The 13,531-nt window shown below is 42.2% G+C and overlaps 1 long non-coding RNA gene across 1 annotated transcript; it reads left to right on the top strand.

Moving 5' to 3' along the window:
- The first annotated feature begins 2,114 nt into the window (after window positions 1–2,114).
- Window positions 2,115–4,608, top strand: LOC129834546 (uncharacterized). Its single transcript, XR_008756278.1, has 3 exons — window positions 2,115–2,276; window positions 4,013–4,123; window positions 4,453–4,608. It is a non-coding gene; the product is annotated as an uncharacterized LOC129834546 (long non-coding RNA).
- The last annotated feature ends 8,923 nt before the right edge of the window (window positions 4,609–13,531 follow it).

Raw genomic sequence — 13,531 nt, 5'->3', positions numbered from 1 at the left:
TCACACTCTCTACAGGTTGATCTTGTTCTGTCGTTGAGATGCGAGTGTGACCTAAAGGCACAGGAACATGTTGCTGAATGTGATGTTTCTTAATGATCAAAATCATTGGATTTTTGGGCTCCTGAGTGGAGCAGGGGTCTAAGGCACTGCATCTCAGTGCTAGAGGCGTCACTACAGACCCTGATTCGATTCCAGGCTATATCAGAACCGGCCGTGATTGGGAGTCCCATAGGGCGGCGCACAATTGACCTAGTGTCGTCCGGGTTAGTGTTTGGCCAGAGTAGGCTGTCATTGTAAATAAGAATTATTTCTTAACTGACTTGCTTAGTTAAATAAAATAAAAATGTGTGATCCACTGGAGGCTTGTCGGAGGAGCTATAGGAGGACGGCCTCGTTGTAATAGCTGAAATGGAATAGAAGTAACGGAGTCAAACGTGGTTTCCATATGTTAGATGTGTTTGATACCATTACATTTATTCCATTCCAGCCATTACAATGAGCATGTCCTCCTATGGCTCCTACCACCAGCCTCCACTGATGTGATCATATGCTACTCATACGCTATCCTGTGTTATTATCCAATGGCTTCACAAAGCACAATCATCTCGTGGTATAGTTGAACAATTCTAGAAAATAAGTTCCTGGACTTTTAGAACTTTGTCCAGGTCTTGCTGATTGCTATGAAATTGTGGTCTGTGTAACGGCTGTCTAATTCCTCCTCCTCGGATGAGGAGAAGGAGTAAGGGTCGGACCGAAACGCAGAGTTGTTAGTGCTCATATTGATTTAATCAAAACGAAACTGAACGCTTACAAATACAAAAAAAAAAAGTGACAAAACCGAAAACAGTCCCGTGTGGCACGAACACTGACACGAGATACAAACACCCCCAAAACACACGTGAAACCCCGGGTGCCTTAGTATGATTCTCAATCAGGGACAACGATTGACAGCTGCCTCTGATTGAGAATCATACCAGGCCGAACACAAAACCCCAACATAGAAAATCACACATAGACAGCCCACCCCAACTCACGCCCTGACCAACTAAATAAATACAAGAAAAAGGAAAAACAGGTCAGGAACGTGACAGTCTGCCAGTTGAATCTGTTATTGTCCTATTCCCTCACTTGCCAGGTGAACAGTCATAAAATGTCTATAGTAGAAATGTTACAGTACTGTCATATGAATCATCCAAGACACCACATTTGAAAGCTAAACCCACTTTTATTGAGCAATTGGTAAACCTGTTATGATATTTCCGCTTTAACATTGAAGCTCCAGTATTTTTCCACAGTACAGGCTGGTATTCTCTGAGCTCCAATTTTCTCTGTATGTTTATACAGGGTTAAGACAGCTCAAAGGCAATCCTAGCCCTGTAACTGGCTACACATTTAGGTCTGGATTCAATTTGTATCGCAAAAGTGTTGTAAAAGATCCAGGTTAAAATGTGAAAGTCATTTCTGATTGAGCCGACATATGCAGCGTTTACCGTGTATGCAGTATCCACGAATGCGGAAACATTGCCTTTACATTTCAATCGAGCTATAACACAGATCTTCCACGATACTTCTGGGATACGGATTGAATCCAGCCCTTAGGCAGCCCAATTCTTATCTATGTTTCACTAATTTGAACAATCAGATCTGAAAAATACCTGATGTGATTGGTCAAAGACCAATTAGGGGAAAAAATATCCGCATTGGGCTGTCTGTCTAAATGCAGCCTTAGTCTGCCTGCTCTTTCGGCACAGCACTCAGCACAGCCTTGCATGCAAACCTAATTGGCCTCAGCTGCTGATGCGACGCTATCAACCGGGGCATACATTCACAATGTTCTGTAACTATTTCCAAGGTAGTTGCTGTAAATGAGAATGTGTTCTCAGTCAACTTACTTGGTAAAATAAGGGTAAAAAAAACTACTGGAACCTGATGCTCACCAATACTGTGTGTTCCATTTACTGCACAAAAACTATGTAGGGATGAGACCCTCACCTCTCACACACAGAGCCACAGGCTAACGCTGTTAATTTAAAGTCATCCCACCAATTTGGCCTGCTGATTAAATGCAGGTGGATAAATGTGTGGGGAGGTACATTGTTTCAGGGAATAAAAGGATTAAAGTAGTGTTTGCACATTTTTAGACCTTTTATTCTTGTTTTAGCTATTATAATGTGCATGTTTTATGTCTGAGTATTTATTGGTACTAAAACTCAAGATTTTGAGTCTACTTTCGAAAAACAACAAGAAACAGCCAGCTACATCACACACTATCACAGGTTTGTACTGTTCTGACATTCTTTTGCAGCTTGTGAACTACAGTGGCAAGAAAAAGTATGTGAACCCTTTGGTAAATACCTGGATTTTAGAATAAATTTGTATAATAGATAAACACAGTCTGCTTACACTAATAACACACAAACAATTATATGTTTTCATGTCTTTATTGAACACACCGTATAAACATTCACAGTGCAGGGTGGGAAAAGTATGTGAACCCTTTTATTTAATAACTGGTTGACCCTCCTTTTTGCAGCAATAATCTCAACCAAACATTTTGTAGTTGCAGATCAGACCAGCACAAAAGTCAGGAGGAATTTTGGACCATTCCTCTTTACAAATTTGTTTCGGTTCAGCAATATTATTGGGATGTCTGGTGTGAATCGCTCTCTTGGTCATGCCACAGCAGCTCAATCAGGTTAAGGTCAGGACTCTGACCAGTCCACTCCAGAAGGTGTATTTTCTTCTGTTGAAGCCATTCTGTTGTTGATTTGTGTTTTGGGTCGTTGTCCTGTTGCATCACCCAACTTCTGTTGCGTTTTGATTGGCAGACAGATAGCCTTACGTTCTCCTGCAAAATGTCTTGATTAACTTGGGAATTCATTTTCCTGTCAATGATAGCAAGCTGTCCAGGCCCCGAGGCAGCAAAGCAGCCCCAAACCATGATGCTCTCTCCAACATACTTTACAGTGAGGATGAGGTTTTGATGTTGTGCTGTGCCTTTTTTCTCCACACATAGTTGTGTGTGTTCCTTCCAAACAACTCAACTGTAGTTCCATCTGTCCACTGAATATTTTGCCTGTAGTGCTGTGGAACATCCAGTTGCTCTTTTGCCTGCAGCAGTGTTTTTTTGGGACAACGGTGGATTCTTATGTGGTGTCCTCCCATGAACACCATTCTTTAATGTTTTACGAATCATAGACTCGTCAGAGATGTTACCATGTTCTTGAGATTTCTGTAAGTCTTTAGTTGACACTAGGATTCTTCTTAACCTCATTGAGCATTCTGAGCTGTGCTCTTGCAGTCATCATTGCAAGACGGCCACTCCTAGGAAGAGTAGCAACAGTGCTGAACTTTCTCCATTTATAGACAATTTGTCTTAACGTGGACTGATGAACATCATGGCTTTTAGAAATACTTTTGTAACCCTTTCCAGCTTTATGCAAGTCAACAATTTTTAATATTAGGTCTTCTGAGAGCTCTTTTGTTCAAGGCATGGTTCACATCAGGCAATGCTTCTTGTGAATAGCAAACTCACATCTTGTGAGTGTTTTTTATAGGGCAAGGCAGCTCTAACCAACATCTCTAATCTCGCCTCATTGATTGTACTCCAGGTTAGCTGACTCCAATAAGCTTTTGGAGAAGTCATTAGCCTAGGGGTTCACATACCTTGAGCCATTTTACAGTTCAACCTTGAGCTGGTTACTTCAATTTTTGATCATCCTGGAATGTCGGATCTTTAAGCTGCCTAGGAAAAGATTCTGTATATTTCGTACATAATTATTTCTAGGTGTTTTTGTGTGTTTTTTTTATTCTACAATTCACGAAGGGTGGAGTGCTAAAAGTACTCCTAAAAGGTTTTCTACAAGGCAATCAGAGTTCTATCTATCAGAGTTTTGACCACATAAAACCTGCGATCTCGTCTAATTCAGTTGCAGGACAGTGATGGTAGGTCTGTTTGTTGGGCTGGTTAACAAGCTGGCTAATGTTTTTATTCAAATTTCACCTGGACAAGCCCTGGTTTTTGGTTTCCCCTGCCGGTTCCTGAAAGGACAAGGACTGTGTGCAGAGAAGTGATGGCTGAGGCTGCTGGGGACTTTCCTGGACCATGGCTGATGTGTGACAGGTGGGTGCTACGCTTAGACCATGGTGGACTAAATACTTATGGAGGAGCACCTACTACATAGGAACTGTGAATGTCCAAAACAGCAAGGTGAGCTCCTGGGCACCTGTCTGTCAGACTGAGTTTCTCTTGGCTGTAACATCAATGACCTTGTCCACTCAAGCAAACTGCCCAACAGACAGTTCTGCTCAAGCCCTGCTCCACAGCTCTGCTCAAGCCAACTTCCCACAGATGATGAACATTCCTATATACTTTCATCTTTCATTAATTGTCCATTGTTTATTGTGCTTTAGTGCAATATTTTCACATTGTCCTTTGTTTTTCCAATTCAGGTTGTTGCTGCCAGTTGTACAATGCCTAGTTGAAGTTGAAACCACAACTTATTATCTCTTTCTGGTTCTCACAACCCTCACTGGCATATCCCTCTGATGCACAGAAACCATGCTCACGAAGGGTGGAGTGCTAAAAGGACTCCTAAAAGGTTTTCTACAAGGCAAGCCACACCACTTCTACCGTGACCCCTGACCTATACTTCAAAGAGAGGACAAGGGGATTATTTAGACCATTTTATTCCATTTCAAAGGCCCATTCAGTTAGTTTCTCCTGTATTTTCTATCATGGATTGCTTGGTGCCCACAGCTCAGGGGAAATGACAGAATATATAAAACAAGAGATCAAAGCATATTGATATCATTAGGGTTTCTAACTAAGAGCTAATAATACCGTGCTGATATACCTTGACTGTATAATCTCTCTGTTTTCACGTTGCTTTGCATTGAACTGGTTTTGGTCTAGAGTTATTAGATTGTACATACTGTAGACTGGTAACAGACTGTGCTCTCTCTCATCCATGTATTTTTTCCTATCTCCCTTTATCTGGCTTATTCCATCAGTAGGGGGCTCAGAGGAATCTACTATGTCACGCTTAACAAAACTCAACCAAATTCAATTAACTACTCCACTGTGTTATCCAAACAAAATCTCCACTTTCACTTTGACTGCAGGATATGGCATGTGGTAAGAATCTTGAATTAAATTATTTAAAATTTTTAAGATTTACGTTTTTTTAATTGTTAAGTTACTTGGGAACTTAAGAAATATTTGTGTATAAACTTAAAAAGGGTGAGTTGAACTACGATTTTAAAATGCATTGAATGGCTGAATGAACATGACATTTGATCTCATTACTTCAGGTAAAAGAGCAAATCCAAACTCACTGGACCGTTTGATTGATCAAGTGCTTCTGGAGGACTACATTTAATAGATACATGGATAAATAAATGCATACATGAATAAATGTTTATTGATGGTGTTTGAAATAAGCTTCCAACATTCACTGTGTCTGTAAACATCATTGATTTGTTGATTACTGATTAGCCTTGCTGTTTCTGTTTTGCGCTTTTTCAAATTCTAACAGCTTTCATGAGTCAGGGGTTTGAATGTGACATTTGACACTTTGGTAAACAACAGAGGAGTCATCTGAACAGTATATAGTGAAAATATTAGCTGTGTGCAGAATGGGGATAGGCTGTAAAAGACTGAGGAGGTAGTGAAGAAGCATGTAGTAGCGCCTCAGCCAGTCCATTCCCACACATCACAATGTCTAAGCATAGGGTTTCTGGAAGAGGTTTTCTATACACCTCAAACATCAATATTATAGTTAACACTGTCTCAAGATCAAGTTGAAACAGTTGCTTGATGTTTTAAGGCATTATGGGGCTAACAAGAAATGAATGTTAACTTGGAAGATCAAGTATAATCCAGTGTTACAAATGAATACAGGTTCTGGGTAATCCAAACGGATATGCTATTATGTTTCACCTTAATTTTACTTCACAAATGGAACATATCAGTTTGGATTCCAGGCAATCTGGCCTTAATGGCCATGTACAGTACTCTTATCTCCACCCGGCACAGCCATAAGAGGACTGGCAACCCCTCAGAGCCTGGTTCCTCTCTAGAGTTCTTCCTAAGTTCCTGTGTTTCTTGGGTTTCTGTATAAGCACTTTTTGACATCTGCTGATGTAAAAAGGGCTTTATAAATACATTTGATTGATAGGGAAAGAGTTGTGATTTAGTATTGGCAGGCTGAGAAAAGGAGTGTGAAAATATTAACACAACGTTCCTACATATAGTGCATTCAGAAAGTATTCAGACCCCTTCCCTTTCTCCACATTCTGTTACATTACAGCCTTATTCTAAAATTGATTAAATAAAAAAATGTATCAATCTACACCCCATAATGATAAAGCGAAAACAGCTTTTTTTAGAAATGTTTGCAAAACAGAAATAACTTGTTTACACAAGCATTCAGACCCTTTGCTACGAGACTCGAAATTGAGCTCAGTTACATCCTGTTTCCATTGATCATCCTTGAGATGTTTCTGCAACCTGATTGGAGTCCACCTGTGGTAAATTCAATTGATTGGACATGATTTGGAAAGGCACACACCTGTCTATATAAGGTCCCACAGTTGACAGTGCATGTCAGAGCAAAAACCAAGCCATGAGGTTGAATTAATTGTCCGTAGAGCTCTTGGACATGATTGTGTCAAGGCACAGATCTGGGGAAGGGTAACAAAACATTTAAGCAGCATTGAAGGTCCCCAAGAACACATCATTCTTAAATGGAAAAAGTTTGTAACCACAAAGACTCTTCCTAGAGCTGGCCGCCCTGCCAAACTGAGCAATCCGGGGAGAATCTACTGTCACGCTTAATAAAACTCAACCAAATTCAATTAACTACTCCACTGCGAGTTATCAAACATCTCCACTTTCCTCCAATTTCACCTTGACTGCAAGATATGGCATGTGGTAAGAATTTTGAATTAAATATATTTTCATTATAGATACGTCAAAAAAAAAAAAAAATGTATCTAGGAACTTTAAATATTTGTGTATTAAATCAAATGTATTTATATAGCCCTTCCTACATCAGCTGATATCTCAAAGTGCTGTACAGAAACCCAGCCTAAAACCCCAAACAGCAAGCAATGCAGGTGTAGAAGCACGGTGGCTAGGAAAAACTCCCTAGAAAGGCCAAAACCTAGGAAGAAACCTAGAGAGGAACCAGGCTATGAGGGGTGGCCAGTCCTCTTCTGGCTGTTCCGGGTGGAGATTATAACAGAACATGGCCAAGATGTTCAAATGTTCATAAATGACCAGCATGGTCAAATAATAATAATCACAGTAGTTGTCGAGGGTGCAGCAAGTCAGCACCTCAGGAGTAAATGTCAGTTGGCTTTTCATAGCCGATCATTAAGAGTATCTCTACCGCTCCTGCTGTCTCTAGAGAGTTGAAAACAGCAGGTCTGGGACATGTAGCACATCCAGTGAACAGGTCAGGGTTCCATAGCCGCAGGCAGAACAGTTGAAACTGGAGCAGCAGCAAGGCCAGGTGGACTGGGGACAGCAAGGAGTCATCATGCCAGGTAGTCCTGAGGCATGGTCCTAGGGCTCAGGTCCTCCGAGAGAGAGAAAGAAAGAGAGAATAAGATAGAGCATACTTAAATTCACACAGGACACCGGATAAGACAGGAGAAGTACTCCAGATATAACAAACTGACCCTAGCCCCCCGACACATAAACTACTGCAGCATAAATACTGGAGGCTGAGACAGGAGGGGTCAGGAGACACTGTGGCCCCATCTGATGATACCCCCGAACAGGGCCAAACAGGAAAGATATAACCCCACCCACTTTGCCAAAGCACAGCCCCCACACCACCAGAGGGATATCTTCAACCACCAACTTACCATCCTGAGACACGGCCGAGTATAGCCCACAAAGATCTCCGCCACGGCACAACCCAGACTCAACCCACTCAAGTGACGCACCCCTCCTAGGGACGGCATGAAAGAGCACCAGTAAGCCAGTGACTCAGCCCCTGTAATAGGGTTAGAGGCAGAGAATCCCAGTGGAGAGAGGGGAACCGGCCAGATAGAGACAGCAAGGGCGGTTCGTTGCTCCAGAGCCTTTCCGTTCACCTTCACACTCCTGGGCCAGACTACACTCAATCATATGACCCACTGAAGAGATGAGTCTTCAGTAAAGACTTAAAAGTTGAGACCGAGTCTGTGTCTCTCACATGGGTAGGCAGACTGTTCCATAAAAATGGAGATCTATAGGAGAAAGCCCTGCCTCCCGCTGTTTGCTTAGAAATTCTAGGGACAATTAGGAGGCCTGCATCTTGTGACCGTAGCGTACGTGTAGGTACATACGGCAGGACCAAATCGAAAAGATAGGTAGGAGCAAGCCCATGTAATGCTTTGTAGGTTAGCAGTACAACCTTGAAATCAGCCCTTGCCTTAACAGGAAGCCAGTGTAGGGAGGCTAGCACTGGAGTAATATGATCACATTTTTTGGTTCTAGTCAGGATTCTAGCAGCCGTATTTAGCACTAACTGAAGTATATTTAGTGCTTTATCAGGGTAGCCGGAAAGTAGAGCATTGCAGTAGTCTAACCTAGAAGTAACAAAAGCATGGATTAATTTTTCTGCATAATTTTTGGACAAAAAGTTTGATTTTTGCAATGTTACGTAGATGGAAAAAAGCTGTCGTTGAAACAGTCTTGATATGTTCGTCAAAAGAGAGATTGGGGTCCAGAGTAACGCCGAGGTTCTTCACAGTTTTATTTGAGACGACTTTACAACCATCAAGATTAATTGTCAGATTCAACAGAAGATCTCTTTGTTTCTTGGGACCTAGAACAAGCATCTCAGTTTTGTCCGAGTTTAAAAGTAGAAAGTTTGCAGCCATCCACTTCCTTATGTCTGAAACAGGCTTCTAGCGAGGGAAATTTTGGGGCTTCACCAAGTTTCATTGAAATGTACAGCTGTGTGTCATCCGCATAGCAGTGAAAGTTAACATTATGTTTTCGAATGACATCCCCAAGAGGTAAAATATAGTGAAAACAGTAGTGGTCCTAAAACGGAACCTTGAAGAACACCAAAATGTACAGTTGATTTGTCAGAGGACAAATCATTCACAAAGACAAACTGATATCTTTCCGACAGATAAGATCTAAACCAGGCCAGAACTTGTCCGTGTAGACCAATTTGGGTTTCCAATCTCTCCAAAAGAATGTGGTGATCGATGGTATCAAAGGCAGCACTAAGGTCTAGGAGCACGAGGGCAGATGCAGAGCCTCGGTCGGACGCCATTAAAAGGTAATTTACCACCTTCACAAGTGCAGTCAGTGCTATGATGGGGTCTAAAACCAGACTGAAGCATTTTGTATACATTGTTAATCTTCAGGAAGTTAATGAGTTGCTGCGCAACAGCTTTTTCAAAATGTTTTGAGAGGAATGGAAGATTCGATATTGGCCAATAGTTTTTTATATTTTCTGGGTCAAGGTTTGGCTTTTTCAAGAGCGACTTTATTACTGCCACTTTTAGTGAGTTTGGTACACATCCGGTGGATAGAGAGCCAATTATTATGTTCAACATAGGAGGGCCAAGCACAGGAAGCAGCTCTTTCAGTAGTTTAGTTGGAATAGGGTCCAGTATGCAGCTTGAAGGATTAGAGGCCATGATTATTTTCATCATTGTGTCAAGAGATATAGTACTAAATCCTAGGTCCTGGCAGAGTTGTGCAGACTCAGGACAGCTGAGCTTTGGAGGAATACGCAGATTTAAAGAGGAGTCCGTAATTTTCTTTCTAATGATCATGATCTTTTCCTCAAAGAAGTTCATGAATGTATTACTGCTGAAGTGAAAGCCATCCTCACTTGGGGAATGCTGCTTTTTAGTTAGCTTTGCGACAGTATCAAAAATAAATTTCGGATTGTTCTTATTTTCCTCAATTAAACTGGAAAAATAGGATGATCGAGCAGCAGTGAGGGCTCTTCGATACTGCACGGTACTGTCTTTCCAAGCTAGTCGGAAGACTTCCAGTTTGGTGTGGCGCCATTTCCGCTCCAATTTTCTGGAAGCTTGCTTCAGAGCTCGTGTATTTTCTGTATACCAGGGAGCTAGTTTCTTATGACAAATGTTTTTCGTTTTTAGGGGTGCAACTGCATCTAGGGTATTGCGCAAGGTTAAATTGAGTTCCTCAGTTAGGTGGTTAACTGATTTTTGCCCTCTGATGTCCTTGGGTAGGCATAGGGAGTCTGGAAGGGCATCAAGGAATCTTTGTGTTGTCTGAGAATTTATAGCACGACTTTTGATGCTCCTTGGTTGGGGTCTGAGCAGATTATTTGTTGCGATTGCAAACGTAATAAAATGGTGGTCCGATAGTCCAGGATTATGAGGAAAAACATTAAGATCTACAACATTTATTCCATGGGACAAAACTAGGTCCAGAGTATGACTGTGACAGTGAGTAGGTCCAGAGACATGTTGGACAAAACCCACTGAGTCGATGATGGCTCCGAAAGCCTTTTGGAGTGGGTCTGTGGACTTTTCCATGTGAATATTAAAATCACCAAAAATGTGAATATTATCTGCTATAACTACAAGGTCTGATAGGAAGAACTCAGTGAGGAACACTGTATATGGCCCAGGAGGCCTGTAAACAGTAGATATAAAAAGTGATTGAGCAGGCTGCATAGATTTCATGACTAGAAGCTCAAAAGACGAAAACAACATTTTTTTTTTGTAAATTGAAATTTGTTATCGTAAATGTTAGCAACACCTCCGCCTTTGCGGGATGCATGGGGGATATTTCATTTAACTAATTTAACACAGTAAATGAATCAGGCTTAAGCCATGTTTCAGTCAGGTCAATCATATCAAGATTATGATCAGTGATTAGTTAATTGACTATAACTGTCTTTGAAGTGAGGGATCTAACATTAAGTAGCCCTATTTTGAGATGTGAGGTATCACGATCTCTTTCAATAATGGCAGGAATGGAGGAGGTCTTTATCCTAAGGAGATTGCTAAGGCGAACACCGCCATGTTTAGTTTTGCCCAACCTAGGTCGAGGCACAGACACGGTCTCAATGGGGATAGCTGAGCTGACTAAACTGACTGTGCTAGTGGCAGACTCCACTAGCCTGGCCCGCACCCTATTTCATTGAGGAGTTAGAGCCCTGTCTGTGTTGGTATATAAGATGAGAGTAAAAAGGGTGAGAGTTAAACTCCCATTTGAAATGCAAAGTACAGAGATCCTTGATTAAAAACCTACTCCGTGGCGCTCAGGACCTCAGACTGGGGTGAAGGTTCACCTTCCAACAGTACAACAGCCCTAAGTACACAGTCAAGACAAAGTAGGAGTGGCTTCAGGACAAGCCTCTGAATATCCTTGAGTGGCCCAGCCAGAGCCCGGACTTGAACCTGATTGAACATTTTTTTATTTTACCGTTATTTTACCAGGTAAGTTGACTGAGAACACGTTCTCATTTGCAGCAACAACCTGGGGAATAGTTACAGGGGAGAGGAGGGGGATGAATGAGCCAATTGTAAACTGGGGATTATTAGGTGACCATGATGGTTTGAGGGCCAGATTGGGAATTTAGCCAGGACACCGGGGTTAACACCCCTACTCTTACGATAAGTGCCATGGGATCTTTAATGACCTCAGAGAGTCAGGACACCCGTTTAACGTCCCATCCGAAAGACGGCACCCTACACAGGGCAGTGTCCCCAATCACTGCCCTGGGGCATTGGGATATTTTTTAGACCAGAGGAAAGAGTGCCTCCTACTGGCCCTCCAACACCACTTCCAGCAGCATCTGGTCTCCCATCCAGGGGCTGACCAGGACCAACCCTGCTTAGCTTCAGAAGCAAGCCTGCAGTGGTATGCAGGGTGGTATGCTGCTGGCGAGATGTCTCTGGAGAGACATGAAAATAGCTGTTCAGCGACACTCCCCATCCAACCTGCAGAGAAGAATGGGGGAAACTCCCCAAATACAGGTGGGTCAAGCTTGTAGCATCATACCAAGGAAGACTCAAGGCTGTAAACGCTGCCAGAGGTACTTCAACAAGTACTGAGTAAAGGGTCTGAATACTTAAAGTACCGTTCAAATGTTTGTGGTCACGTAAAAATGTGTCCATTCAAATAACATCAAATTGATCAGAAATACAGTGTTGACATTGTTAATGTTGAGAATGACTATTGTAGCTGGAAACGGCTGATTTAATTGTTATGGAATATCTACATAGGCGTAAAGAGGCCCATTATCGGCAACCATCACTTCTGTGTTCCAATGGCACGTTGTGTTAGCTAATCCAAGTTTATCATTTTAAAATGCTAATTGATCATTAGAAAACCCTTGTGAAATTATGTTAGCACAGCTGAAAACTGTTGTTCTGACTAAAGAAGCAATAAACCTGGCCTTCTATATACTAGTTGAGTATCTGGAGCATCAGCATTTGTGGGTTCCGCTACAGGCTCAAAATGGCCAGAAACAAAGAAAAAAAGACATGTGCTTTTTTTTTTTAAACAAGAACATTTCTAAGTGACCCCCAAACTTTTGAACGGTAGTGTATGTATGTATAATTGATATTTCAGTTTTGTATTTTTTATCATTTCTAAAAAACAATTTTTGCTTTGTCATCATGGGGCATTGTGTGTAGAAACGATTACAATACAACGGAACGACTTGTTTTGTGTAGTGTTAGCTAGCTACATAGTTTTCTTTGCTAGCTTTGTATCTAAGATAATTGTGTAACTCTGAGTAATTATCGGTTAGCTAGCCAGCTAGTTTCGCCTGCCGCGCTGCCGTCCTCCTACCTAGCCAACACTGCTAGCTAACACTGCTAGCTAGCCAACTTCTACCGAATAGCAGCACTGTAGAAACTTACATTACAACGGAACGACTTGATTAGCGTAGTGTTAGCTAGTTGTCTTTGCTGTCCTTGTATCCATGATAATTGTGTAGTTTAGAGAAACTTAGAGAAACTGTCGAGGTCACCTAGCCAGCTTCACTTTCAACAACGCAGCTACTGCTAGCCAGGCTACTTCACCAGCCAGCAGTACTATATCATTTTAGTCAATAAGATTTTTAATTTTATTGATTTTTTGCTACGTAAGCTTAACTTTCTGAACATTCGAGACGTGTAGCCCACTTGTCATTCTAATCCCCTTTGCTTTAGCGTAGCCTCTTCTGTAGCCTGTCAAATATGTGTCTGTCTATCCCTGTTCTCTCCTCTCTGCACAGACCATACAAACGCCTCACACCGCGTGGCCGCGCCCACCCTAACCTGGTGGTCCCAGCCCGCACGACCCACGTGGAGTTCCAGGTCTCCGGTAGCCTCTGGAACTGCCGATCCGCGGCCAACAAGGCAGAGCTCATCTCAGCCTATGCGTCCCTCCAGTCCCTCGACTTCTTGGCACTGACGGAAACATGGCTCACCACAGATAACACTGCTACTCCTACTGCTCTCTCTTCGTCTGCCCACGTGTTCTCGCACACCCCGAGAGCTTCTGGTCAGCGGGGTGGTGGCACCGGGATCCTCATCTCTCCCA

Source organism: Salvelinus fontinalis, chromosome 3 (assembly GCF_029448725.1).
Source record: "Salvelinus fontinalis isolate EN_2023a chromosome 3, ASM2944872v1, whole genome shotgun sequence".
NCBI classification, from domain to species: Eukaryota; Metazoa; Chordata; class Actinopteri; order Salmoniformes; family Salmonidae; genus Salvelinus; species Salvelinus fontinalis.
The sequence above is the reverse complement of the archived record's forward strand: the minus strand, read 5'-3'. Positions and strand labels throughout refer to the sequence as shown.